At 45.2% G+C, this 27982-nt stretch overlaps 1 pseudogene across 1 annotated transcript; it reads left to right on the forward strand.

The window, feature by feature from the left end:
* Positions 1 to 27975, forward strand: LOC311487971 (butyrophilin-like protein 2; annotated as a pseudogene). Its single transcript has 7 exons — positions 1 to 69; positions 6984 to 7328; positions 7619 to 7957; positions 8597 to 8704; positions 15909 to 16244; positions 27462 to 27785; positions 27920 to 27975. The product of its transcript is annotated as a butyrophilin-like protein 2 (transcript).
* Positions 27976 to 27982: the final 7 nt, after the last annotated feature.

The raw sequence follows: 27982 nt of genomic DNA on the forward strand, positions 1-27982 counted from the left end.
ATGGCTGCTGGAACATCTGCGTCTCTCTCTGCATGACTTTACTGAGCGTCGTCCTGTCTGTCTCTGCTGGTGAGTTGAAACCAAAGCGTCTTTAGCTCTGACATGTTCAGGAGACAACGTAGAGTCTGACTGGATCTAGAATCAGGGCTCTCAAGTTTTCAACTTGTTTTGTCCTTCAGGACAAAAACCAAAAAGTAGAAAAAAGACATTTGTCCATAAGTGTCCCCTTGAACAGCACTGGTCATTGTCTCCTGTGTTTCTAGGAGGTTCAGTCTGAACATGCAGACAGCATACGTGTGTACATTTACATGTTAACAGTTTGTCATATGAGTGTGGTATCCAGGGGACTGTTTTGTGTATGCGCGCACTGATCTGAGTTCATGTGTACTGATAATGGTAGTGAAAGTAGCTCCGTCTCCAGTCTCTCAAGTTACTGCTGGTGTGTGACACGGAGGCGAGAAATAAAGAGCGTCAACAAGAAGCAACATTGCCCGTTATTCTTTGGAGATAACTTACACATGGTGTCAGAAGTAAAGCGACTCGGACATGGATCATGGCAAAGTTTAATCCTCCAGAGAAGCTGGACTTTACTCGACCAGAGCTGTGTTGGAAAAATTAAACACCTACTTCATACCTAAAGTGAACGTTATCCACGAAATGGCTCGTTTTTATCTCAGAGCGGAGAAGCACGGTGAATCGGCGGAGGTATATATTCGCACCCTCTACGAGCAAGCTGAGACCTGCCAGTTCGGTCCAGCGAAAATAGAGAATATTCGGGATAGGCTGGTCATCGGGATTGTGGACAAGGAGTTATCAGAAAAACTACAGCGGGTAAAAGGGGAAAATAAGCCAGCAGGTTAGAGCCAGCTCAACCAATGCTTGCTACCTCAGTGAAGTGGCGCGAAAACACATGCATGCGCAGCTCCTACCCCACAGTACAGAGGAAGGGCAGTTTCCACGCTGCGAGCCCAGGACACTGCGGCGACAGGGGCAAGTGCTTCAGGTGCGGCAAGAATCACCCCAAACATGCAGCCTGTGCAGCCAGAAATGCTCAGTGCAGAAACTACCATAAGACTGGACACTTCGCTGTTGTGTGTCGCTCCGCCAGAGTGAACGAGGTAACCACAGTGGGGCAGGAGGCTGACCACAGTGGCAGACATTTTCTAGGTGAGATCAAAACAAAGTACACCTACATTGCAGACACTAATACACCATGGACTGTTAAACTAGCCATCAGAGACACTCCTGTGACCTTCAAGATTGATACGGGCGCTGATACCAGTGTGATATCAGATGAAACTTACCACAAGCTCAAACACCTGCCCCAGTTAGCAAGCGATGACATGGACTTTGACAGCCCAGGGGGAAAACTTGATGGTCTAGGACAGTTCACGGTTTTAACAAAGTACAAAGGCTGGCAATACAAGTTCATCATGTATGTGGTCAAAACAAACAGCTGCAGAAACCTCTTAGGCCGAGCTGTCGCAGTGGCCATGGGACTGGTGAAAAGAGTGGACAAAGTCCAAAGCACGTTTGATACAGATGTGGGCCTCTTGAAGATAAAGCCTGTTAAAATATGCCTGCGAGACGATGCTGTACCGTACAGCGTGAACACTGCGAGGAGAATATCCGCACCCATGCTCCCCAAAGTTAAAGCTGAACTGGAGAGAATGGTGAAGTGTGGTGTCATTGAGGAAGTAACAGAACCAACGGAGTGGTGCGCCCCGATGGTCCCAGTCCCCAAACAAACAGCTGATGTGAGAATCTGTGTTGACTTAACTAAACTGAACATGGCAGTTAAAAGGGAGAGGTATGTCTTACCTACTATAGATGACATACTGCCAAGGCTGGCAGAGTCCAGAGTGTTCTCCCTGCTCGATGAGGCTAGTGGCTTCTGGCAAATCCTGCTGGAGAAGGAAACAGCCAGATGTCGATGCTGTTCAGAGGCCAGGAAAGGGTTGAGGTGTACATGGATGATATTCTCGTCCACGGCAGGGATGAGAAAGAGCACGAAGAGAGACTCCAGAATGTCCTGCAGATCCTGGAGAGTGCAGGCTTGAAGCTCAATGACAGAAAGTGCCACCTGCGCCAAAAGCAGCTGAACTACCTGGGGCACCTCATCAATGAAGAGGGCATCCGCCCCGACCCCTCAAAAGTAAGTGCCATCACAGAGCTACAGCCACCAGATGACATGCCAGGCCTCCGGAGGTTCCTGGGTATGGTTCATTATTTGGGTAGATACCTGCCTAACCTGTCAGAAGTGATAAAACCCCTCAACGACCTGCTGAAAACTGACGTGGTATGGACCTGGGACGCAGCACAGGTCGATGCTTTCAACAAGGTGAAACAACTCATCTCCACAGCACCCACACTTGCATTCTATGATGTAAACAAACCCACAATAGTGAGCGCAGATGCAAGTAGCTTCAGGCTGGGTGGCATGCTGCTATAGCGCCATGTCGAGGGACTGAAACCAGTAGCTTTTTGCTCCAGAACATTGACTGATGCAGAACGGCGCTACACGCAGATAGAGTAAGTGTGTTTGGCGGTCGTCTGGGCCTGTGAGAGATTCTCCACCTACCTGTACGGATTAGACAGCTTCACAGTGCCCCACTGATCAGCCCCACTTATCAACAACAAAGACCTTGACATGGTTCCCCTGAGGTGTCAACGCCTGTTCGAGGATGCAGCTCACGCAGCATGGCCAGTGTCGCCCTCCAAGCTGGAGCGGATCAAACAAGAGACGAGCACTGACCATGACCTGCAGGTGGTGAGTAAACTGTGACACATGGGTGGCCAAAGCATGTGGGCAGCATCCCAGTACAGGCCAAAGCATACCACCAATGGGGTAACAGCCTGTCAACCTCAAAGGGACTTCTGTTGTATGGAGATCGAATTTTTATCGCACACAGTATGAGAGGTGACTTACTCCACCGTTTGCATGATGGGCACCAGGGCATCACTAAGTGTCGTGAGAGGGCACAAATGAGTGTGTGGTGACCTGGACTAGAGAAGGAGATCCAAGAACTGGTGACAAAGTGCCCTGAATGCATGCAAACCAGACCGACACAGAGGAAGGAGCCTCTGATGACAACACTGCTACCTCAAAGGCCATGGCAGAAGGTCGGAGCCGACATCTGTGAGTATGAAAAGAGAAACTACCTGATTGTCATTGACTATTTCTCTCGCTATTTGGAAATAGCACACTTACCCGACATGACCAGTGGGACCACCTGTGCGCGACTGAAGAACATCTTCGCCAGGTGGGGGTGTCCAGATGAGCTACACACAGACAATGGACGACAGTTTTCTATTAAGGAGTTTCACAGCTTTTCTGTGGCTTATGACTTTAAACACATCACCTCCAGCCCTTACTACCCTCAGTCCAACGGTGAGGCTGAGAGGGCAGTTCAGATGGTGAAAAAGATTCTTCAACAGGCCGACCCGTTCCTGGCTCTTATGAGCTACAGAGCCACACCACTACAAGCCACGGGTGCCAGCCCTGCACAGCTCATGTTGGGCTGTCAGATTAAGACAACTGTGCCCACCGTTGACAAAGTCCTCGCCCCAAAGTGGCCTGACTTCACAAAACGTGCGTAAAGCTGACGCCAAGGCGAAGGAGAACTACAGACGCACTTACAACAGGTGCCACGGTGTCAGAGCACTCCCACCTCTCAGAAAAGGGGAGAGAGTAGTGGTGAAACTTGACGGAGACTCAAAATGGGGGACAGCAGGGACAGTCCAACAACCACACACAACACCAAGGTCCTACCTGATCCAGACGGACCGTGCAACACTGCAGAGGAACAGGCGCCACCTGCGCCCAACCTTCCTTCCTGTTCAACAGCCAGACGAGACAGAGAGCACGCAGGCGACTGAACAACCATCATCACCCCTGTGCTCACATCCAGATTCACCTGTCAGAGAGACTGTTCCAGCGGAGCCTGGGGGACGTGATCAGGCTCGGGTGACTTATAGAATGACAGAGAAAGAATGAAAGAAGGGACTGAACGCAGATGTGAACTGTTAATGTTATTCTTCCTGTTGTGTTACAGCACTTAAATAAAGAGCGTCAACAAGAAGCAACATTGGCCGTTATTCTTTGGGGATAACTTACACACAGTTAAACAGAAATTCAATTCAGTTAAACCTTCTTAAATAGCCCCATCTAACCGGAACTGTACAAAGCTGTTTAAATAAAGTAAAATGATCCATAGAGCAAATATTCTGCATAGCCCCAAGTGATGAAGTGAAACAATTACCTGATGTCTCCAGCTCCAGTTCTTCTTTGACGTGTGTGCGCAATCGCAGCATTCGCCTGCATTTGTGGAAGGCGTGGTTACGGTGCTACTATTTCACCTGGCAACAGAAATCCTATTTTGTGATTGGCTGATAGGTCACTGATTCAAACAGAGCAGTCTGCCTTCTCCTCATCCATTCATAGATTATTAATCTGTGTTAATAATGTGAGGTGAGTTTTATCAGGTCTCAGTGTGATAAATGTCCTGTGTGGTGTGTGAACGTTCTACAGCAGCTCCAACATTAGTAGTCATCATTTTACTACATCAGCTTCCTCTCTGTTATTTCCTCTAATGCTCTTTAGTTGATCCTTCATCTTGTCTTCCTGTTTACTGCTCACCGTCTCTTTTAACTGCTTAGAAAACATAATGTGTAAAATGATCCCATCATTCTGTGTTACATATTTTTAGACAACTTCATTCCAAGTCATGACCAAGTTTGAAACTTCTTTTACTCTTTTACTTACTTCTTCTAAGAGACAGTGAAAATAAACCCTTAGATTTAGTTTAGTTTACTTTCAGAGTCAGACTGCTGCACCTGACACAAACTGGATGAACAGATGTCAGATGAATCTTCAAGATTACCAGCACTAGAGAGAAGAGACGAGACAGACTCCAGACGAGGTTGCCTTAAGGATCTTTTCCTTGCAGCAAGGAGAGGACACAGTGACATTAGCCTAGCCTATAACACAGTGAGCTCTGTCTATCTGTCAGTGACATCTATATTTATACTCCTGTGCACGTGACTCATAAGTGGGTGTAGACGTCTCTGTGGTCAAGTGAATATTGTCATATAAGAATCAGAGAACATGTTAACTTTTCTATCAACAGGTGTGAAAGTATGAGGAAACTGAACGTCTTTATCAGAGTGAAGCTGAATGTAGAGAGAGACACACCTGGCCCCTCCCTCTCTTCACCTGTCAGAGGAAAGCTGACACTGTCTTCACAAACGTGGCTGCAGAGAAGTGTTGTCAGAGAGTCAGTAGATGATCAGCTGCTGTGAGCCTTAGTCTGACAGGAAGATGAAGACGGTGGTGGTGTTTGTGATCCTCGTTCACGGTAAGATATCTTCTTCCTGGATCTGATTCTCACTTCAGTCTGACATCATTTCTCTCACGTCTGTCTCTTTAAAGAAAGTCAGTGATGACCTGTTTCAACTTTGATTAGTTCTTAGTTTGTCTGTGAGGGACACGTCCAGAAGCAGAGTCTGATGTTCTGTTCACGTGGACTGTTTCTAATCACTGCTGTAAATGTAAAATCACATCAAGAAAGAAAGAATCAAACAGATTGAAGGTGAGCTCAGAGCTAACGACTGCTTGATGATCTGGCTGCAGGTCAGGACTTCACTGTTGGACACAAACATTTACAAATGTCAATGTGTTTGAAAGTCAAACTGTCAGCTAGTGACTTCTTCATGGGGGGATGTTGACGACTAGTTTCCTCATCCAGATGCCACATTACTGAGAACAAGCAACAGAGACATATTAAAGGTTAAGAAATGTTAACCTTATTAAACAGCAGCTGTTTTCATTCACCCTATCTATCCTGATGTTTCCAGTGGTGAATGTGGGACAGGTTTTCAGTGACTGGAACAAACTGAATGTCCTGGTCTGGACTTCACAGCCTCTGTCCTGTTTATTTCTGTCTCTACACAAAAGTCTGAACATTCACACATTAACAACAGGTCAGTCTTCAAATGGGTTCTCACTGGAATCAACACAAATGATCCAAAGCTTTCTGAGCAGCACAGAGGACAGAACGTTGACTATCACATGTCTGGATGTATCAGATGATCAGAGAACAGTCGGTCCAGTCTTCTGTTCCTGACATTGTGAACTGGAACCAGGTCAGAGGTTAACTATCAAACACAAACACAGTGAGCTACGGTGTCCTGGAGTGGACAGAAAGACAAACATCTGTAGAATGAGGCCATGTTTCCTAAGCTGAGTGCTAGAAATGCTAGAAAGAAGACAAGAGAACAGAGCATTGACTTTGGACCCAGCCCCCCTGGACCTTATGGACAAGCAGACCATGAACATGAAGGATGTTTCTCAGTAACATCTTGCTCCAATCAGTAGATGTTCTCTCTGTGTTTGCTGCATGTTAGCTTCCTAGTGTTCCAGACTTGTAAATCTGTGAAAGCAAGAAGCCATCTCTGAATACTTGACATGAATAACACGGTTGGAGTTCTAGTTTGGACGTTGAGACAGTTTGTGGTTTAGATTGGTGCTGTTAAAGAAGAGATGTGTCTCTGTGTTAGTATCAGGACCAGAGGAGGCCTTTTACTGATGGAGTGTAGTGCAGAGATCAGTCCTGAGAGATGGTGCACCATGAGTTCATTCATCAGTTAGAGCTAAAAATCATCTTCTGCTTGACTGAACTCTAAACTGTTCCAGGACTGGAGTAGAGGACAGACCTGATCAACACAATCTTACAAATGTCATTACTCATTACTTTGAGCAAGAGAGGAAGTTTTTCAGACAAATCTATGAAAACTGTCAAAACACATTCAATGATCTGTTCTTTGACTTCAGTCTGTGAATGAAATGTAGTTTTTCATTGACTGACTGATAGTTCAACTGGTTTCTCTGGTCCCTGCAGATAATGTGACCTACAGTCAGTCATGTGTCAAGTCAAACCCACAGCATGCAGCTGATTTGTGTTTCTCTTTGTGTGTCCTCTCAGTTTCCCAGCATGCCCTGGCAGGTGTGGTGCAGGTGAATGAGGGGGCGGAGTCTGTCCTGCTACCCTGCCACTACTTGGATTATTTTCCTGAGGACCCCACAGTGATTTGGACCAGGAACGATCTCAGTCCCAAATCTGTCCACAAACGAGGAGAAACAGATGAAGTTGAAGGTCAGAACCAGGTTTACAGGGGGAGGACATCGATGACGCCTGATGCTCTAGACACTGGAGACTTCAGCCTCACTCTGACAAAACCCCACCTCTCTGACAGCGGCAGCTACACCTGCTCCATCAGTGATGGAAGACGAGAACGGAGAGTGACAGACGTACTTCTACAGGTCAAAGGTCAGAAACAAACCTCAACATGTGGTTTCACAGGAAAACAAAGACTCAAGGCCAAACAGTTTCTGGTCTTTCCAGTAGAAAATCAAAGTGGTGATCAGGAGCTGATGAAGAGTTCTGGTTCAGTCTGGTCACATATCAGAACGTTGCCCCTGAGCTGAAGAACAATCTGCAGATATTTAACTAAATCTACCAGGAACTCTGGACCATGTATTAAACATGTTAGGCTGCTTCAGTTCCTCCATGTGACAGTTATTATTAAACCAGCTGATTCATGTTTCTGTCTCTCTCAGTTTCCCAGCATACCCTGACTGTGGAGGTGGTGGAGGGGGTGGAGTCAGTCCTCTTGCCCTGTCAAGACTCTTCTGTTCCTCTGCGTCCCACAGTGGAGTGGATCTGCTATGACCTCAGTCCTTCAACCGTCCACCAGCGTCAGAGGACAGGTGATGAACTGAAAAACCAAAACCAGCTTTACAGAGACCGAACATCCATGAAGACTGACGCTCTGACAACTGGAGACTTCAGCCTGAATCTGAGGAAACCCCGCCTCTCTGACAACGCAACCTACATCTGCTCCATCAGAGCGTTTGGAAACGAACGGAGACTGGCAGCCGTAGAGCTGCAGGTCAAAGGTCAGCAATAAACACTACCACTGTAAACAGTAGTATACTGTATGATCACACACAGTGGACATTTGTAGGGTTACCATCTGTAAGGCTTTTAGCCTGAGTCAGACTCCTTCAGTCTCACACTGTCAACACACATCTCATGAATAATAAGAGGCTGAGTCCTTTATTATTTTATTCTACTGTCAGTGGAAGTCAGTACTGTAGATACAGGTCAGAGGTCAGAGGTCAGAGCTGTAGATACAGGTCAGAGGTCAGAGGTCAGTACTGTAGATACAGGTCAGAGGTCAGAGGTCAGTACTGTAGATACAGGTCAGAGGTCAGAGGTCAGTACTGTAGCTATAAGTCAGAGGTCAGAGGTCAGTACTGTAGATACAGGTCAGAGGTCAGAGGTCAGTACTGTAGATACAGGTCAGAGGTCAGAGGTCAGAGCTGTAGATACAGGTCAGAGGTCAGAGGTCAGAGCTGTAGATACAGGTCAGATGTCAGTACTGTAGATACAGGTCAGAGGTCAGAGGTCAGTACTGTAGCTATAAGTCAGAGGTCAGAGGTCAGTACTGTAGATACAGGTCAGAGGTCAGAGGTCAGTACTGTAGATACAGGTCAGAGGTCAGAGGTCATGTTGTTCTTTGTGTTTCTCCACAGAACCACCTCCACTCTGGCCTACAGTTCTCCTGGTTCTCCTGGTTCTCCTGGTTGTTCTTGGTGTCGTTGGGGGTCTTTTGTTTCATTTCCGACACTACTTCATGTCAGGTGAGTCTCTACTACTACACTACCCATAATGCTGATGGTAACATGTGTCCTGTGGAGGAGACTTGTTCCAAACTGAACACTGAGTGTTACGGTCCCTCGGCATTCATCAAATCAAATCAAATCAAATTTTATTTGTATGGCACTTTTCATACTAAAAGCAATACAAAGTGCCTCACAGAGGCTAAAATCAGCAAAGACAAAACACAGGCTAAAAACACTAAGAACAAAACCCAACCCTCCCACCCCGTAAAAACACAGAGATACACAGAGACACACACCCACCCACACTCTCTTCTCCATCTGCTCCAGAATTGCTCCGCCAAGTACTGGACTCTTCGCCATCGCTTTGCTGCATACAAATCTGCCTTCACAAAGTTTCCGGGAGGTGGTAGAGCAACCTTGGCCTTCATTAAAATAAGATGATTTGGAGTAATAGGCTCTAGCGACCTTGGGTCGTTGATACCATCCACGCTGAGAGGACGACTGTTCACAATCGACATTGCCTCATAGAACAAAGTTCGAAGCGATGCGTCATCGAGTCTTCCAGGACACTGTGCAATGGTGGCGTTAAGTACACTTTGAATGGTTCGTATCTGACGCTCCCAGACTCCACCTGCATGACTAGCTGAGGGAGCATTGAACACAAACTCACACTGCTTGTCAGCCAGGAAAGCCTTGAGTGCTTCGCTGTCACATTGTTTAAGGGCTTCTTTGAGCTCGTTACTGGCTCCAACAAAATTTGTGCCTTGGTCACAGCGAAGCTGGGAAACAGCTCCTCGCAAACTTATGAAGCACCTCAAGGCATTCAAAAAGGACTCGGTGGACAAGTCGTCCAGTATTTCCACATGAACTGCTCTGGAGGATAGACATGTAATGATTAGCCCATATCTCTTGATCACCTTACGGCCGTTCTTGACAGCAAAGGGGCCAAAACAATCCATTCCACAAAATGTAAACGGCGCTGAGATCTCACAGCGTTCCTCAGGGAGGTCAGCCATTTTTTGCTCTTCAGTAGGTCTCCTTTGTCTACGACACTGTACACACTTATGCACAAATCTTCCAATTGTTTTACTCCCACCTATTATCCAAAACCCCTGGGCTCTGAGCTCCATCAAGGTTTGATTTCGCCCTTGATGACAAACATGACTGTGAAAGTGGGACAGAATCAGCTTGGTGACATGGCCATCCTTTGGGAGAATTACAGGGTGCCTTTGTTCCACACTGAGAGTTGAACCTTTAAGTCTCCCTCCAACACGCAGAAGACCACCCTCCAACTACGGGTTGAGCTTAAAAAGAGGACTTGACCTTGAAAGACTAGCTCCCTGGAGGTTTTTTTGAAGGGCGCCTAGCTCCTCAGGGAAGGTTTGCTGTTGCACTAACTTTAACACTGCATCAGCTGCTCTTTTACGTTCTGCCACGGTTACAACGTTGTCATGTTTAAGCCTTGCCCCAAGTCTTTTAATCCTTGCGACCACCTTGAGAAGTGTGGTCCAGGTTGATAACCTCTCCAGACGCCTCAAAACATCCATTTGGGGGCTGACTTGAGTTGAAAACACATGCACAGATTTGACCTCAGGGTCACCAACCAACAGCTCCGAAGAGGGTTTTAGCATTGGGAGCAACTCTTGTTCCCAGAGAAATTTAGGACCTGATAACCAGCCTGATGACGCAATATCTACAGCACGAAGACCCCTGGAAGCGAGGTCCGCAGGATTTTGTGTTGTGTCAATGTAGTGCCAGTCATTTGGATCCGTTTTTTCTCTGATGAGTTGAACCCTATTTGCAACAAACACGTGAAATCTGCGTGCTTCATTATTTATGTATGACAACACCACCTGAGAGTCTGTCCAGAAATACACCTTATCAATTTTCATCTGAAGTTCTTCCTTTAACAGGGCACTCATTTTGGCTGAAGTCACTGCAGCTGAGAGTTCCAATCGTGGTATGCTCATTGTCTTTGTAGGTGCAACCCAAGCCTTCGCCATAACCAAACTGCAATGGATCTCATTCTGAATGCTTTTGTACCTCAAATAAGAGCAAGAACCATATCCGGTAGTACTGGCATCTGAAAACAAATGCAATTCAATGTTTGTGATCTTCCCAAAATTGTCAGGATGGTAACATCGGGGAATGGTGATATCCTTTAATTCTTGAAGGCCATTCTTCCACTCCTCCCACCGTGAATGTAACTTCTCAGGAACAGGATCGTCCCATCCAATGCCTTTATGGCACAGCTCCTGAAGAATCTGCTTTCCACTTAGGGTAAAGGGGGCCATAAACCCAAGCGGATCATACAGGGAGGCTACAACAGACAAGAGACCCCGACGGGTTGGAGGATGGTCCTTTGTTTTAACGTTAAAGCTAAAGGAGTCACTCACCATTGACCACTGGATGCCAAGTATATGTCCTTCCGACGCTACCTCTGGACTTAACTTGAGAGAATCCGTTGTTTCTGCTCTTTCTGAAGGGGCAATACAGGAGAGAACATCTTTGTGGTTAGAATTGAACTTGTGTAATTTTAAACCTCCGTGTCTACACTTTTGCTGCGCTTCCACAATTAATTCTTTGGCCTTTTGAACAGTTGGAACACTGGTTAACCCATCATCAACGTAGAAATCCTTTTCAATGAAAGCAGAGGCTGCGGGAGAGATGGTCTTATACTGCTGGGCTAGGTACTTAAGACCGAAGTTAGCACACCCCGGTGAGGAGGCAGCCCCGAATAGGTGAACAGTCATTCTATATTCTCGTGGTTCATTTCCCAGTTTACCACCCTCCCACCAAAGGAACCTCAGAAAGTTGCGGGCTGATGGAAACACATGGAATTGATGGAACATTTTCTCAATATCGCAGACCACAGCAATCCTTTCTCTTCTGAAGCGACACAGAACTCCCACCAATGAATTAATTAAATCTGGGCCAGTAAGCAAAGTGTCATTCAAAGAAATACCATTAAACTTTGCTGAACAATCGAAAACCACTCTCAGTTTGCCTGGCTTCCTTGGATGGAACACCCCGTGGTGGGGAATGTACCAGACAGTTTCGCCATCCGCCACTGGAGGGGCGAGCTCTGCATCGCCTTTACTTATTGTTTCTTCCATGGCGAGAGTATACTGCTCATGATATTGTTTATTGGCCATTAACTTTCTTTTCAGGTGTTGAAGCCGAGCAGTAGCAAGTTTTTTATTATTTGGCAGTGATGGGGGGCTGTTATTTTTGAAGGGGAGGGGCATCTGATAATGTCCATCTTCCTCCTGCTTTATATTATCACTCAGAAGCTGTATGAAGCAAACATCATCTTGGGACACAAACTTGTCCTCATAGCTCCTCTCATTAAAGTCTGACTCCAAAACTTTCAAAACATCAGTAACAGCTGATGCAGGCAACTCTTTCACAGCAACGCGATGCACAAAACTATGGTTTCCCTGCCTGTCCAGATGAGGGTTAGCAGAACCTATAATACTCCATCCAAGAGCAGTTCGTTGGGCAAAGGGTTCATTTTCACCTCCGATAATGACCTCTAGGGGGGCTAATGCTGAAAGACAGTCATAACCGATGAGAAGTCCCACCTCACAATCTTGCAGTGGTGCCATCTTGTTGGCCAGATGGCTTAAGTGCGGCCACTGAAGTGCTGTAGATTTTGTTGGAATATGAGACTTGTCAACTGGGATGAAGTTACGTGTGTAAGCCTGCCTCCTGAATTTGTATGTGTGATTCAGCCTGAAGACTACGAACTAGAAGACCACTGGCTATTTTGCTGGTTATGTTTGTATTAACAGAGGTCATAGTGCTCAACTTAAGTTGAATTGGACGAGTACTTACATTCAACTCAAGGTGGAGTCACTTTGTGTTTCGAGAAGAGCATAGGTAAGTATTTCTCTGTGGGGCTCTGTTGCTGAAGACACCAAGACTGGAACAATGCTGGATGTAGCAGAGACATTTTGAGTCAAAGCATGAGACATGGCTATATGGACCTCATTATTACCATGATCTCCTGAGGCGGCAGGTCTTGTGTTTTCTTTATGCAAGCAGGTGGGATGACGCCAACCACAGGTGTTACAGGTGTGTCGCTTTCTACAATCCTTACTGGCATGGCCTTTCCTTAAGCATCCAAAGCACAGATGATGTTCAAATACAAAGGCTCTTTTCTCATCCATTGGCTTTGCTGCAAAGGTTGGACATTTAGCAACTCCATGCTCTTCATTTTTACAAAATAAACAAGGTGGCTTCGGCCTTTCTCATGTCACTGAGTCAGAGTCTTCTAACTGAGTGTGTGTGTTCAATATTTTAGCTCTCCTGGGAAATGTATCATCTGTTGTTTTCATATTAATCAAAAAGGGGGAGGTGATGGGATTACACACTATTCTGGCTTCTCTTTGCATAAAATCAGTGAAATGTAGAAAGCTGGGATAATTACCAGATTGATCCAGCTCCTCAGCAACAATCCGACTCCATCTACGCACCATCCACTCAGGCAGCTTCATCAGGAGTTTGTGATTTTCTTCACAGTCATTGAGAATTGACAGACCTTTAATATGGGGCATAGCTTCTGCGCAGCCTTGGAGGAAATCTGCAAACTCTCTCAATGATTTGGGATCATTAGCTGTTATTTTGGGCCATTTATCAATCTCTCTCTAAAGGCTCTTTGAACAATGAATGGACTGCCATACCTGTCATTCAAAACAGCCCAAGCACCCTGATACGCATCCTCTGAGTTCTGATAGAAAAACCCATCCACTGCCTTACGTGCATCTCCTGCCAGATAACTTTTCAAATAAAACATTTTCTCACTTACTGGAAGAGGCTTCTGGTCAATCAAGGCTTTAAAGGACACCTTCCAATTGATGAACTTTAAGGGGTCGCCTGTGAAAGTTGTTGGTTCTGGAACAGGTAAGCGACTTAAGGTGAATGAGCTTGTTATTGCTTGAGCCAAGCTGGCCTGAGAAATAATGGCCTCTTCCTGAGCTGACCTCTGAGGTGCCCCATGTCGAGCTTCAAAGGGGGTAGCTTGTGGGTTTAACATAAGTTTATACTCTGTAACTGGGATTTCAAGAGCAACTTTGCCGTCCTCATCCACACAATTTCCAGACATGTCAAAACTATTGTATGCTTTGACACGGGCCTTTGCAACCTTCACTTCACTCTCTACTTGCAACTGCTTTAACCTTGATTTACCTTCTTCCAGCTTTAATTTTGTTTCAATCTCCCTTTGTTTGATTTCTGCAAGCATTTTTGTTTCTTCGAGCTTCCACTCGGTCTCCATTTTATTTAATTCTGTTTGGTGATCCTGTAGCATTTGAGCGGTCTTTGCCTGCTCCACTTTTGCTGCCAGGTCTGCCTCTGCATCGGCTCGATTACTAGAGGACCTGGAGCCATTGCTGTCGTGGTCATCACATCCATTGAACAACTGTGAGACAACTGTTTCAGTGTCACTTCTTCCAAAAACAGATCCATATTCCCTTTTGCTCAACTGCATCCTCAATCTATCCTTTTCGAGACGATCATTAAAGGTTTCATTGATGGTCTCCATTCTTTTATTTACAATATCAGAAATCTCAGACGACAAGATGCTACATGCATCAATTTTCTTTACGACCTCTGGAGAAATTATACGGTTACCTTTAATCACTTCATAACGTTGACACACTTTATCATGTTTATTCTTAATGTCTCTTTGGATCTCTTCAAGGTCCTCTGGTGAGCACAAAGTCTTTAGTTTAGCTCTTATGCCTTTGGCAGTTAATTTCCAAATTTCATAGGCTTTGCCAAATGCCTTTTCCTTTTTCTTTGCTTCCTGATTTTGCAGCTCTTGGCCCTTTTGTGTCAAAGTTCTCTCCCGTGAGCTGGACCTTGTTTGTTGAACCCCTGGGGTACTATTTATTTCTTCAGCAGGTGCTAACATATTGCCTTTTTGACTGTTTATAAGCAAAAGGGGGCCTTTAAGTGTTTTACAAAACTCAAATTTAAAGGCTGTGATTTTAACTGATATTTAAATATTTTGTACCATCACTTATGTTAGGCATTTACACCTCTTGCACATCAAAGTTCATAAACAGTCCCATAATATCCAAAACCTGTATAAAATATACCATCAAAAATCGTCTTATAAAGGCTTTAGTTTCCCTATAGGGTCACTTTTGTTAAACTTAGCTGCAGCCCTTATTATTTGGTCAAACCTAAATTCAAGCATTTAACCAGGAAACCATCACACATTCACGAATAGTCATTTATGAATTAATTGGGCTTTGAGCATTTAAACCGTAAGTGTCCATTAAATTGATTACTGGCAGAAACAGTTCAGACTGTGAGTGACTTTACCCCACTTCAACCAGAGTTTCTCACTGTAGCCATAGTCCGATGAAACCACTGCTGAGTGATGTTGTCCGTTTCAAGATCTCAGTCCAATGTCCAATTTCACTTTCTCCCGTGCGCAATAAACTTGCGTCGCTCCGATGCAGCGTCGCGGCTCACTGCCTCCATCAGCGTTGAGTTTCACTGTTACGGTCCCTCGGCATTTATGACACATAGGCTGGAGCTCGACTGGTGCACGACCTTTTATTTATCTTTGGCACCGTGAAACTAAAAAGCACGAAAAGATTCAATTACATAATTGTCAATATTAAAACATACTACACAATAAACTCGCTACACACTTCCGATCCTCATCCATATTCATAGTTTAACAACATTTCATTCATAAAACAATTCATCATAACCATCAACCCATACAAACAAACAAAAACTTACCTCACTTCGCCTACCAAGGGCGTAAACTCTCTGATCCAACACGTATCAGCTCCACACACATCTCTTCTGGCAGTGGCTAAACAAACACCACAATCAAAGTTGCATTTACACACACACACACACACGATCGCATCAAAATACATCAAACGCATTTAAGTTACATACCATGTCCATTATCCGTTTGATTTCCCCAAACCCGGCAGCAACTCAGATAAACTTGGCGTGCGCGCGTAACAAAGAAAGAAGCGTGCGACGACACTAATAACCCCTATACCGTTTCTGGAGCACCAGGAAAACAGCATATCAAACCAGATATGAGAACCCCTCCTGGTGGTCGCTTACACTGAGAGTCCTCCACCAACATGAGACACATAGACAAGGATGGACAGAGACGTCCTGTTACCATCAGAGCTGCTGCTGCTGTCTCTACAGCTGATGATGGGATTTGTTGTCCTCTCAGTCTACCAGGTGGTGGTGGATTCAGGGGTGGAGTCTGTCCAGCTGATCTGCAAAACCGCAGCTCGCCTGCCTGAAGACACTAAAGTGGAGTGGATGGACAATTACTACAGGAAGGTCCATGTGTATCAGAACGGCTCTGACCAGCTTGAAGACCAGGACCAGATTTACAGAAACAGAACGAAGATGAATGAAGACCTGCTGAAAACTGGAGACCTCAGTCTGACCCTGAAATACCCCAGAGATGGAGACAAAAACACCTACACCTGCACCGTCTACAACAAGGAGGGAAACATCCTGATGAAGAAACAAGTGGAGCTCAATGTCAGAGGTCAGTACTGTAGATACAGGTCAGAGGTCAGAGGTCAGTACTGTAGATACAGGTCAGAGGTCAGAGGTCAGTACTGTAGATACAGGTCAGAGGTCAGTACTGTAGATACAGGTCAGAGGTCAGAGGTCAGTACTGTAGATACAGGTCAGAGGTCAGAGGTCAGAGCTGTAGATACAGGTCAGAGGTCAGTACTGTAGATACAGGTCAGAGGTCAGTACTGTAGATACAGGTCAGAGGTCAGAGGTCAGTACTGTAGATACAGGTCAGAGGTCAGTACTGTAGATACAGGTCAGAGGTCAGTACTGTAGATACAGGTCAGAGGTCAGAGGTCAGTACTGTAGATACAGGTCAGAGGTCAGAGGTCAGTACTGTAGATACAGGTCAGAGGTCAGTACTGTAGATACAGGTCAGAGGTCAGTACTGTAGATACAGGTCAGAGGTCAGAGGTCAGTACTGTAGATACAGGTCAGAGGTCAGAGGTAAACTGATGAACTGATGACTCTCTAACAGACTGATCAGCTGACTGACCTTAGAAATAATGTCCATGTTCTAATGAGTCCTACAGTAATCAGTCAGCAGCTGATCCAGCTGTGGTAAAGTGGGGGGGCGGGGGGGGGGGTTATCTTCCTGAACATTAATGTTGTAAACATGTTACTGATGTCACATGATTGGACAGACACCAAAGACAACACTGTCTCTGTTCAATGGAGAATGGGACATATTTCAGACTGGAACCAGTCAAACATGTTTCACTCCAAATATTTCTCTTCAATGTGCTCAGAGCTGCTGCTGCTGTCTCTACAGCTGATGATGGGGTTTGTTGTCCTCTCAGTCCCCCAGGTGGAGGTGGATTCAGGGGTGGAGTCTGTCCAGCTGACCTGCAAAACCACAGCTCACCTGCCTGAAGACACTAAAGTGGAGTGGAAGGACAGTTGCTGGTTGAATAGGAATGTCCATGTGTATCAGAACGGCTCTGACCAGCTTGAAGACCAGAACCAGTTTTACAGAAACAGAACGAAGATGAATGAAGACCTGCTGAAAACTGGAGACCTCAGTCTGACCCTGAAATACCCCACAGAGAGAGACACCAAGACCTACACCTGCACCGTCTACAACAAGGAGGGAGACATCCTGATGGAGAAACAAGTGAAGTTCAGAGTGAAAGGTTTGTTTTTTTCTCTTTATTTCTTTCTTTGTCTTTTCTTTCATTTGTTCTTTATTATATTCATCCTTTCTCTCTCTCTCTCTCTCTCTCTCTCTCTCTCTCTCTCTCTCTCTCTCTGAGTGGAAGGAGTGAGGTCGCTGAGCGGAGAGTGTATCGAGCGATTATCTGAATCTTTTCAGGTTATTGTTATATATATTAGTGTATTTTTTTTTTGTATCACAGTGGTGTATATTTAGGGTTTTAGGGGTTTGTGTGTGTTGTTGGTGGCTGGCCAGCATCTTGCTGGTCAGCATGGAGTTAGTTAAACTAACCAGGAAGCACGGCATCAAGGTAGCGCCGGCTTTCCTTTGTTCTGTGGAGGACTGCAGTCTGGCAGTGGGGAAAGTTGTCGGGTATGACAGCGTGAAGTCCGCTGCTAGAATGAATAGTGCAGTGGTGATTTTTGTGGACACCGTGGAAAAAGCAGATACGGTGGTGGAGAACGGGATCATTATTAAGGACACGTTCGTTCCTGTCTCACCTCTCGCATCACCAGCGAGAAAAGTGATGCTGTCTAATGTTCCCCCATTCATAAGAGACGAGACATTAATCAGAGAACTATCTCGGCATGGAAAGATAGTATCACAGATGAAAAAAGTTCACTCTGGCTGTAAGTCTCCTGTTCTGAAGCACGTGGTGTCTCACAGGAGACAGCTCTTTATGATCCTTCACAAGAAAGAAGAACTGAATTTAGCTTTCAGAATCAGGGTAGATGACTTTGATTATGTAATATTTGTATCATCAGATAACATGAAATGTTTCAGCTGTGGGAAGGAAGGACATTTAATCAGAGCATGTCCAGAGACATCGTCCACAACAAGACAAAATGGAGGAACTGAAACAGCTGACAAGAGTCCTGAAGGCAATCAGGATAGTGTGGAAGGAGAGGAGGCAGGTGAGGGACAGCAGGACAGCCAGGTGAGTGAGGGGGGACAGGTAGAGACAGGTGAGGGTCAACTGAATAGCCAGGTAAGCGAGAGAGGACAGGTAGACACAAGTGAGGGTCAACAAAACAGCCAGGTGAATGAGGGAGGACAGAAGGAGTCAGAAGGAAGTCAACAGGACAGTCAGAAGAGTGAGAAAGGACAGGAAGAGACAAGTGAGATTCAACAGAACAGCCAGGTGAGTGAAGGAAATCAAAGTAGAACAGGTAAGACAACAGATGAGAATCAGGAGAAGACAGTTAATGGACAGAGAGGAATACAACAAAAAGGTAACAAAGAGGATAGAAAGAGTGAAATGTTGTTTGAAAGTGAAGTAGAGATGGAAGGAGATGAAGAGGACATGAAGGTTCCTCGGTTAAAAAGAAAAACCAAGAGCAGTTGTGGAAGCTCTCAAGCTTAGAAAGGAGCAGTGAACAGGGAGGTGTCTGCAGAGGACTGGGAGATGGACAGTGATAGTAACACTGAGGAAAAAGTGGTTGGGAGTCGAGGAAACAGGAGAGCTTACAGCGCTGGCAAAATTAAAAATTTTCTACAGAGAACTAAAAATATGAAAGGGGTGAAGATAGAGGATTATTTCTCAGACAAGGAGCTGCTCTGTAACTCATATCGACTGCACCTGAGCAGTAAAGGAAGAGGAGGGTTAACTGACCAAGACATATACAGGATGAAGAAGATAGTTCAGAAGATCAGACAAGAACTAATCCCTGATTATGATAATGATGATGAATAGAGCTAGTAGATTAGAACTCTTCTGTCTACTTTTATTATTTTTTATTATGAGTCACTTTGCACTTTGCACTTTAAATATAAACGGAGCAAGAGAGGCTGAAAAAAGATCTCTGCTATACGAGCTGATAAAACTTAAAAAGTCAGATGTGATGTTTGTTCAGGAGACTCATAGTGACATTTCCAACGAGTCTGACTGGAAAAGAGAATGGGAGGGGGACACAGTGCTGAGCCATAAGACCTCCACTAGTGGGGGGGTGGCTATCTTATTTTCTAAAAGTCTCTCAGGTATGTCTATGGAGGTGGAGCAGGTGGTGGAGGGCAGACTACTGGTGGTCAGAAGAAAGGTGGACCTTTTAAATGTAGTTTTTATAAATGTTTATGCTCCGACAGCAGGACCTGATAGAGTTTTATTTTTAAAGGTTTTAAGTTCAGTTTTAGATAAAGTCAATGTTGAGGATTTTTTATTTTTGGGAGGAGATTTTAACTGCACAGAAAACCACTTACTAGACAGGAACCATCCAGAACCACATGCTGCATCACAGGTTGCTTTACAAAATGTACTGAAAACACATGAAATGGTGGATGTGTGGAGAAGAAGAAATGGAGACAAAAGACAGTACACATGGACTCACGCAAGAGATAATGTCATTTCTCTAGCTAGACTTGATCGGTTTTATTGTTTTAAACATCATTTTAATGTTTTTAAAGACTGCAGAATGATGCCTGTTGGTTTTACTGATCACTTTTTAGTTACTAGCCATGTTTTAATTTCTAATCTGAAGTCCAGGAGTGCTTATTGGCATTTTAACACTGCTCTGTTGGAAGATTTCCATTTTAAAGATGTTTTTAGATTCTTTTGGACTTATTTTAAGAACAGAAAATCTGATTTTAAATCTCTGAGGCAGTGGTGGGATTGTGGGAAGGTGGAAATAAAGCAGCTCTGTCAACAGTACACATTCAATGTCACACGGGACATCACCAGATCTATGAATGACCTGGAGACTGAAGTTGTGGAATTACAATGTTTAATAGATTCCACTGGAAATCAAGGTCATATTGAAGACCTCAAGTCTAAAAAGTTAGCTCTTAGAGACCTACTGGGCACTAAAGCCCAAGGAGCACTGGTTCGCTCACGTTACCAGAGCACCACACTGATGGACGCGCCAACCAAATATTTCTTTGGTTTAGAGAAGAAGAACGGACAGAGTCGACTCATCCATGCTCTGCGTTCTCCCTCAGGACAGGTACTGAGAGACTCAAACGACATCAGGAGACGAGCTACAGCATTTTATTCAGAGTTGTATAGCTCTGAATATAGAGACGATGAAGAACTGTTTAGTTCGTTCAGTGAAGGGCTTCCCCAGGTTCCTGAGGACGTCAGTGCTGAGCTGGGGAGTCCAATAACACCGGAGGAACTCTTCACAGCCCTGCAGAGCATGGAGGGAGGAAAGGCCCCCGGGATCGACGGGATACCTGTGGAGTTTTACAAGGTCTTCTGGAGAGAGATGGGTGAGGATCTCCTGACTGTTTTCAACGAGAGTTTCAACGACATGCTGCTACCACTGAGCTGCAGGAGGGCAGTAATAACTCTCCTGCCAAAGAAAGGAGATCTGCATGAGATAAAGAACTGGCGTCCCGTCTCTCTCCTCTGTTCTGATTATAAGATCTTGTCCAAAGCGCTAGCCAACAGATTAAAAGAGGTAATGGATCTCATCATCCAGAGGGATCAGACGTACTGTGTGCCTGGTAGGTCTATTATTGATAATGTTTCTTTAATTCGGGACCTTTTGGACATCTCTGGGTCTTTGGGCATCAAGACTGGTCTTATTTCTTTGGACCAGGAAAAGGCTTTTGACCGGGTTGAGCACCATTACCTCTGGAAGATCCTAGAGAGGTTTGGCCTCAGCCCTGGTCTCATAGCTATGATCAAGGTGTTGTACCAAGACATTGAAAGTGTACTGAAGATTAATGGAGGTCTAAGTGCCCCCTTTAGAGTGGGTAGGGGGGTGAGACAGGGCTGCTCGCTCTCAGGCATGTTATACACATTGTCTATTGAACCTTTGCTGTGCAAAATAAGAGCCACCATGGGAGGGTTGTTTTTAAAAGGTTTTAATGAGAGACATGTTTTATCTGCATATGCTGATGATCTTATTATTTTTATTCAGAATCAGGAAGAGATTAGTAAACTAGAAAAGATTGTTAAAAATTTTGGTGTGATATCAGCTGCAAAAGTAAATTGGGAGAAAAGCGAAGCACTGATAATTGGAAACTGGAAGGGAGGACTACCGAGTCTACCAGGAAAACTAAAATGGAAAAGAGATGGTTTCAAATATCTTGGAGTATATTTGGGAGATGAGAACACAGTACAGAAAAATTGGGACGGTGCTATAGAAAATATGAAAACCAAATTAAATAAATGGAATTGGTTAAAACCAAAACTTTCTTTTAGAGGCAGAGTGTTAATTGTTAATAACCTGGTTGCGTCGGCCCTCTGGCACAGGCTAGCTGTTTTAGAGCCACCTAAAGGTCTGACAGCAAAACTACAAGCTGTTCTCGTTGATTTTTTCTGGGATAAGTTGCACTGGGTGCCTCAGAGTGTTTTATTTTTACCAAAATGTGAAGGAGGACATGGTCTTGTACACATACAGAGCAGGCTAACAGCATTCAGATTGCAGTTTGTACAGAAATACCTTTTAGGCCCAAAAGATCTGGTCTGGAGAGACATGGCGAGCTGTGTTTTAAAAAGGACAGAAGGACTGGGATTAGATAGAGCACTGTTTTTAATGGATCCAAAGGTTTTAAATGTGTCTTTTATACCTCCTTTTTATCAAGCACTTTTTAAAACATGGAGTATTTTACCCTGGGGAAAAATTGAACAGACAAGTTCTCTTCACTGGCTCCTAGTAGAGCCTCTCATTAAAGGAGCCAGGCTGGACATAGAGGACTCCACAACACCGGGTCTGTCCAGGATGCTGAGTTCCTGTGGAGTCTTGACACTAAGAAAACTAGTGGATGTAGCTGGACCCGGTCTGAGGGAAGCGCCAGCGCTGGCTCTACACCTGGGACAGAAGTCTATCCGACAGACCAGCAACTTCTTAAAAATATGGAGAAGAAGGCTAACAGAGGAAGAACTGGAGATGCTAGAGGAGTATAAGGATGGGGTTGAAACCCCTGACGAGGACGACCCATTTCCTGAGCTGGGCTTCACACAGAAGGAGGACGACGCTTCAGTCTCATGTGCATTAGAGTTGTACACTGCTAAAGGGAAGGCAGTGTACAACTGCTTTGTAAAAGTATTAAATGGATGTAAATTGTCCGGTCGAGACGACACAGTGTGGAGGAAGAAACTGGAAATGGACAGAGGAGTGAAACCAGCATGGAAAGTTTTATATAAACCACCTCTAAACAAGAGATCTGCAGATTTACATTGGAGGATTTTACATGGAGCTGTTGCAGTCAATGCTTTTATCTCCAAGATCAATCCATCAGTGTCCAGCGAATGTCCTTTCTGTGGACAAACAGAGACTGTGATTCACTGTTTTTATGACTGCAACAGACTCAAAGACATTTTTAACACTTTAGAAATGGTTTTTAACTGTTTTAATGTGCCATGGTCAAAAACTGCTTTCATTATAGGAGCTGGTTTTAAAAAGTCTGATGCCTCGAAGTGGGAACTGTTAAACTTTTTGATAGGAGTGGCAAAAATGTCTATTTATTGTAGCAGGAGAAATAAAGTGGAGGACAGAACTGGGCAGGAAATACTTCCTATTTTTATGTCATTAGGGAAAACCAGAGTATGGATTGATTTTAGGTTCTTTAAAGCAGTAAATAACATGACTGACTTCATCCAGAGGTGGTGCTATAATGATGTGATCTGCTCTGTGTCTGGAGACGTTCTGATCTTTAATACTGTGTTCACGTAGATTCTGCTCATGAAATGATGAACGTTGTTACTTATTGTTGCACAATGATTGTCTGTAAATAAAATTTTAATAAAGGTTTTTTAAAAAATCAAAAAATCTCTCTCTCTCTCTCTCTCTCTCTCTCTCTCTCTCTCTCTCTCTCTCTCTCTCTCTCAGTGCATGCTGGTAGTGAGTGTGGTGAGCAGAGACTCTGAGTGATTTCTGACTTTTTCTGTCTTTTTTGATGAATGTATCACCGTCAATGATATGTTTGTGTCGGTCCAACCGTTGACGCTGTCCACAACAAAGGTCATTCTGTCTAATGTCCCCCCCTTTATCACTGATGAGTTCCTAAGCAGAGAGTTATCTAGACATGGAAAAGTTGTGTCTCCTCTTAAAAAGATCCTCTCTGGCTGTAAGTCTCCATTGTTGAAGCATGTGGTGTCTCACAGGAGACAGCTCTACATGATCCTGAACAACCAGGATGAGGAGCTGTGGGGTCAGGGCGGGATGGTGCTGGTCAGCAGGACGGCCTGGACGGCGCTGCTGGTGAGGACAGTGTACAGGTTGAGGGAGAGGAGGGACTCACAGGAGGAAGATGTTGGTGTAAGTGGTGAAGATGACCTTGAGGAAAGAAAGGCTCACACAGCCACAATGGTCAAGTCCTTCCTCCAGGAAACAAAGAACATGAAAGGAGTTAAAGTGGAGGATTATTTTCCTGATCTGGAAGGTTTTTACACCTCAGCCAGGTTCCACATGAGGAACAGAGAAGAATCAGCTTTAACTGATCAGGAAGTCTTCAGGCTGAGGAAACTAGAGCTTAAAGTTAAGAGACAACACTTCAGCAGTGATGATGGAAAAGTCTCTTTGTTGCATTTGACCTCAGTTATTGTTTGTTCTTTTATTCCTCAGTCTGTACGGCTTCTTTTAGAGTGGGGAGTCTGAATGTAAATGGGGCCAGAGATGCTAAGAAGAGAGCTGTTAGATATGAATCAGCTAGAATCAAACACATGGATGTTCTTTTTCTACAAGAAACACACAGTGATGCAAACAATGAGGTAGACTGGAACAGAGGATGGGAGGGGGAGGTGGTTTCTAGTCACCACACAGCAATCAGTGGAGGAGTGGGTCTCCTGTTCTCCAGGAACTTCACTCCAGCTTCTCTGGAGGTCCAGCATGTCCTAGAGGGGAGGTGTCTTTCAGCTAAGGCTCTTTTTGACCATTTTATTAATATCTATGCTCCAACCAACGGTGCAGAGAGGAGGATGTTACTGAAGCAAGTTAGTGACAAACTGAGTGACTGTGGCTCGGAGGATTTTTTATTCTTGGAGGGGATTTGAACTGAAAATGAGTTTTTGGAGCGTAACCATGCAGAGCCTCATCCGGCCTCCCAGCATGCTCTGGGGCAGCTGCTTCACTCTCATGGCCTGGTGGATGACTCCAGGCAGTACACATGGTCCCATTCTAGAGAAGACAGGGTCTCCTTAGCCAGACTTGACCGTTTTTATTGTTTGAAGCAACATTTTAATATTCTAATATATTTTTTACCTGCTGGAGACAAAAGCACATGGTGGACTGGTGAGATCCAGAGTACAGAACATCTCAGAGATGGATGCACCGTCCAGCTTCTTCTTTGGTCTGGAGAAGAAACAAGGACAGAAGAATCCAGTGATCCACTCTCTCCTGTCAGACACAGGGCAGGAACTGACAGAACCTGGACAGATCAGAAGGAGAGCTGTTGGTTTTTATTCCTCTTTGTACTCCAGTCAATATGAAGAGGATGAGCCACTGTGTCAAGAGTTCTGCAGCGAGCTGCCTCAGGTCTCTGAGGAGACCAACTCACAGCTGGAGAGGCCTTTACAGCTGCAGGAACTTCACGGCGCTCTGCAGAGCATGCAGGGGTGGAGGGCTCCCGGCATCGATGGCCTGACTGTGGAGTTTTATAAAGCCTTCTGGGACATTTAATCAGCTGATCTTTTAGATGTTTTTAATGAAAGCATGGCCTCAGGTTCATTGCCACTGTCCTGCCACAGAGACATAATCACTCTCCTGCCTAAGAAAGGAAACCTGCAGGACATTAAGAACTGGAGCCCTGTGTCTCTGCTTTGTATGGATTACTAGACCTTGTCCAAAGTCCTGGCCAACAGGCTGAGAGCAGCTGTCCATCAAGTCGTCCATCAGGACCAGGCGTACTGTGTGCCCGGCAGGTCCATGGTAGATAATATCTACCTAATTCCAGATGTTTTGGAGGTCTCCAGCTCATTGGGTGTAGACTCTGGTCTGATTTCTCTGGATCAGGAAAAGGCTTTTGACCGCGTTGAACACTGCTTCCTCTGGAAAACTATGGAGAAGTTTGGGTTCAGCGCTGGTTTCATTGCTAAGATCAGGGTGTTGTACAGTGGTATTGAGAGTGTGCTGAAGTTCAGTGGTAGTCTGTGTGCTCCTTTCAGAGTGTGTAGAGGCATCCGACAGGGCTGTGCACTGTCTGGTATGCTCTATGCACTCTCCCTAGAACCCCTGCTGCACAGGATACGCACAAGTACTGAAGGCCTGACTGGACCTGGTTTTAGAGAGAACATGGTTTTATCTGCTTATGCTGATGATGTCATTGTTTTTATAAAAAGCCAGCGTGAAATAGACATTTTAGCTAATATTACAAAAGATTTGAATGTTTTATCATCAGCGACTGTGAATTGGAAAAAAAGTGAAGCTCTTGCAGTCGGTGAGTGGCGTGACGGTCTCCCAGTTCTCCCCCAGAACCTGGTTTAGAAGAGAGACGGTTTTAAATACCTTGGTGTCTTTTTAGGAAACTAAATAATAGTCCAGAAGAACTGGGAGAGGGTCACAGATAAAATAGAGGGTAGACTGGCTAAATGGAAATGGATGCTTCCTCAGATGTCTTACAAAGGTAGAGTAGCCTCTCAGCTCTGGCATGGCCTGACATGTATGGACCCCCCCCCCCCCCTCAGGTTTACTAGCCCAGATTCAAACAAAAATGATCAGTTTCATCTGGGATGGTCTACACTGGGTACCACAGAGTGTACTGTTGTTATCCAGGGAGGAGGGGGTACAGGGCCTCGTCCACCTGGCCAGTAGAAGGAGGGGGGACAGGGCCTCGTCCACCTGGCCAGTAGAAGGAGGGGGGACAGGGCCTCGTCCACCTGGCCAGTAGAAGGAGGGGGGGCAGGGCCTCGTCCACCTGGCCAGTAGAAGGAGGGGGGACGGGGCCTCGTCCACCTGGCCAGTAGAACAGCCACATTCAGGTTCCAGTTCATCCAGAGGTTCCTGACAGGTCCGTCAGACCTGGTGTGGAGAGAAGTGGCTAGTTGTATTCTCAGACGTGTGAATAACCTGGGACTGGATGCTGCTCTGTTTTTAACTGATTCTAACTTTCTAAATGTAAGGGTTTTACCTCCGTTTTATCAGGTGTTTTTAGATCCTGGGCTCTTTTTAGCCTTAAAGAAAGTGAAAAGTCTAACTCTCTGCACTGGTTGTTGAAGGAGCCACTGATCCACGGGGCGAGGCTGGATGTGTGCAGCGCTGCCACGCCTGGCCTGATGGGGGCGCTGCACCAAACTAAGACCTTGTGCCTGAAGCAGCTGGTGGATGCAGCAGGTCCAGACTTTACTGATGCCCGGGCCGTGGGCTCTCTGCTGGGTGGCTCAGAGGGTCCTGGGGCTCTGGAGGCAGAGGCTCTCTGGAAGGGACAGAGGCCTCATCAAGGCCCCATGATTTAGCTTCAAAGGCTTTTATCTCTGTTCTTAACCCTGCTGTTACCAAGAAGCTGAATGAGACTGTCTTCCATCTTTTCACTGAGTGGAGAAGACTCACTGAATTCTTGAATCTTTTAACTGTTGTTGGTGAAAAGTTCTCTGAGAGCAGCTTCGTCTTTGGTGCAGGCTACAAAAAGACAAAGCACATTAAGTGGCAGCTACTGAACTTCCTGTCAGGAGAGGCTGAATGAGCCATATACGTGAGCAGGAAGAACTAAATGGAGGACAGGGTGGACCAGGAGGACACTTCAGTGTGGCTTTGTAATGTCAGGTCCAGACTTTGGCTGGAGTTCAGATTTTAGAAGATGATGGCAGACTTGGACACGTTTGAACAACAGTGGTGTTATAAGAACGTTATTTACACTGTGGAAGATGAACTTTTACTGGATCAATCTGTGTGTGTCTTATTTATTACTATGATGATCTCTATGGAAGATGACTCATGTGTTCATGGAAATGAAGTATTTCTGTAAAATCAAATCTTTCTCTCTCTCACAAACAACCAACCATCAAGACTCTGATCATCTGCAACACCTTTCTAGATCTCTGTCCTGTTCCTTCTGCTCTCATCTGCTTCTGTCCTTCAGCTTTCTCTACAATCATTCAATAAAGTCATGAAAACCTGCTGCTGCTGCTGTCTCTACAGCTGATGATGGGATTTGTTGTCCTCTCAGTCCCCCAGGTGGAGGTGGAGGAGGGGGTGGAGTCTGTCCAGCTGCCCTTCAGAACCACAGAGCTGGATGAAGACGCTAAAGTGGAGTGGAAGGACAGAGACTACAGGAAGGTCCATGTGTATCAGAACGGCTCTGACCAGCTTGAAGACCAGGACCAGATTTACAGAAACAGAACGAAGATGAATGAAGACCTGCTGAAAACTGGAGACCTCAGTCTGACCCTGAAATACCCCACAGATGGAGACAGTGGAGGATACACCTGTATAGTCTACAACAAGGAGAGAGACATCATGAGATGGAAAAGAGTGAAGCTCAGAGTGAAACGTTTGTTTGTTTGTTTTTTTCTTTCTTTCTTTCTTTCTGTCTGTCTGTCTGTCTTTGTCTCTAACTGTCTTTGTCTCTGTCTGTCTTTGTCTCTAACTGTCTTTGTCTCTAACTGTCTTGTGTCTCCTCTGCAGACAGAGTCCAGGTCCAGGATGTAACGTCTCCTCTGATGGCTGAAGAGTCAGTTTGATCAGGTT

The sequence above is a fragment of the Chelon labrosus genome (genome assembly GCF_963514085.1).
Source record: "Chelon labrosus genome assembly, chromosome: 1".
NCBI lineage: Eukaryota > Metazoa > Chordata > Actinopteri > Mugiliformes > Mugilidae > Chelon > Chelon labrosus.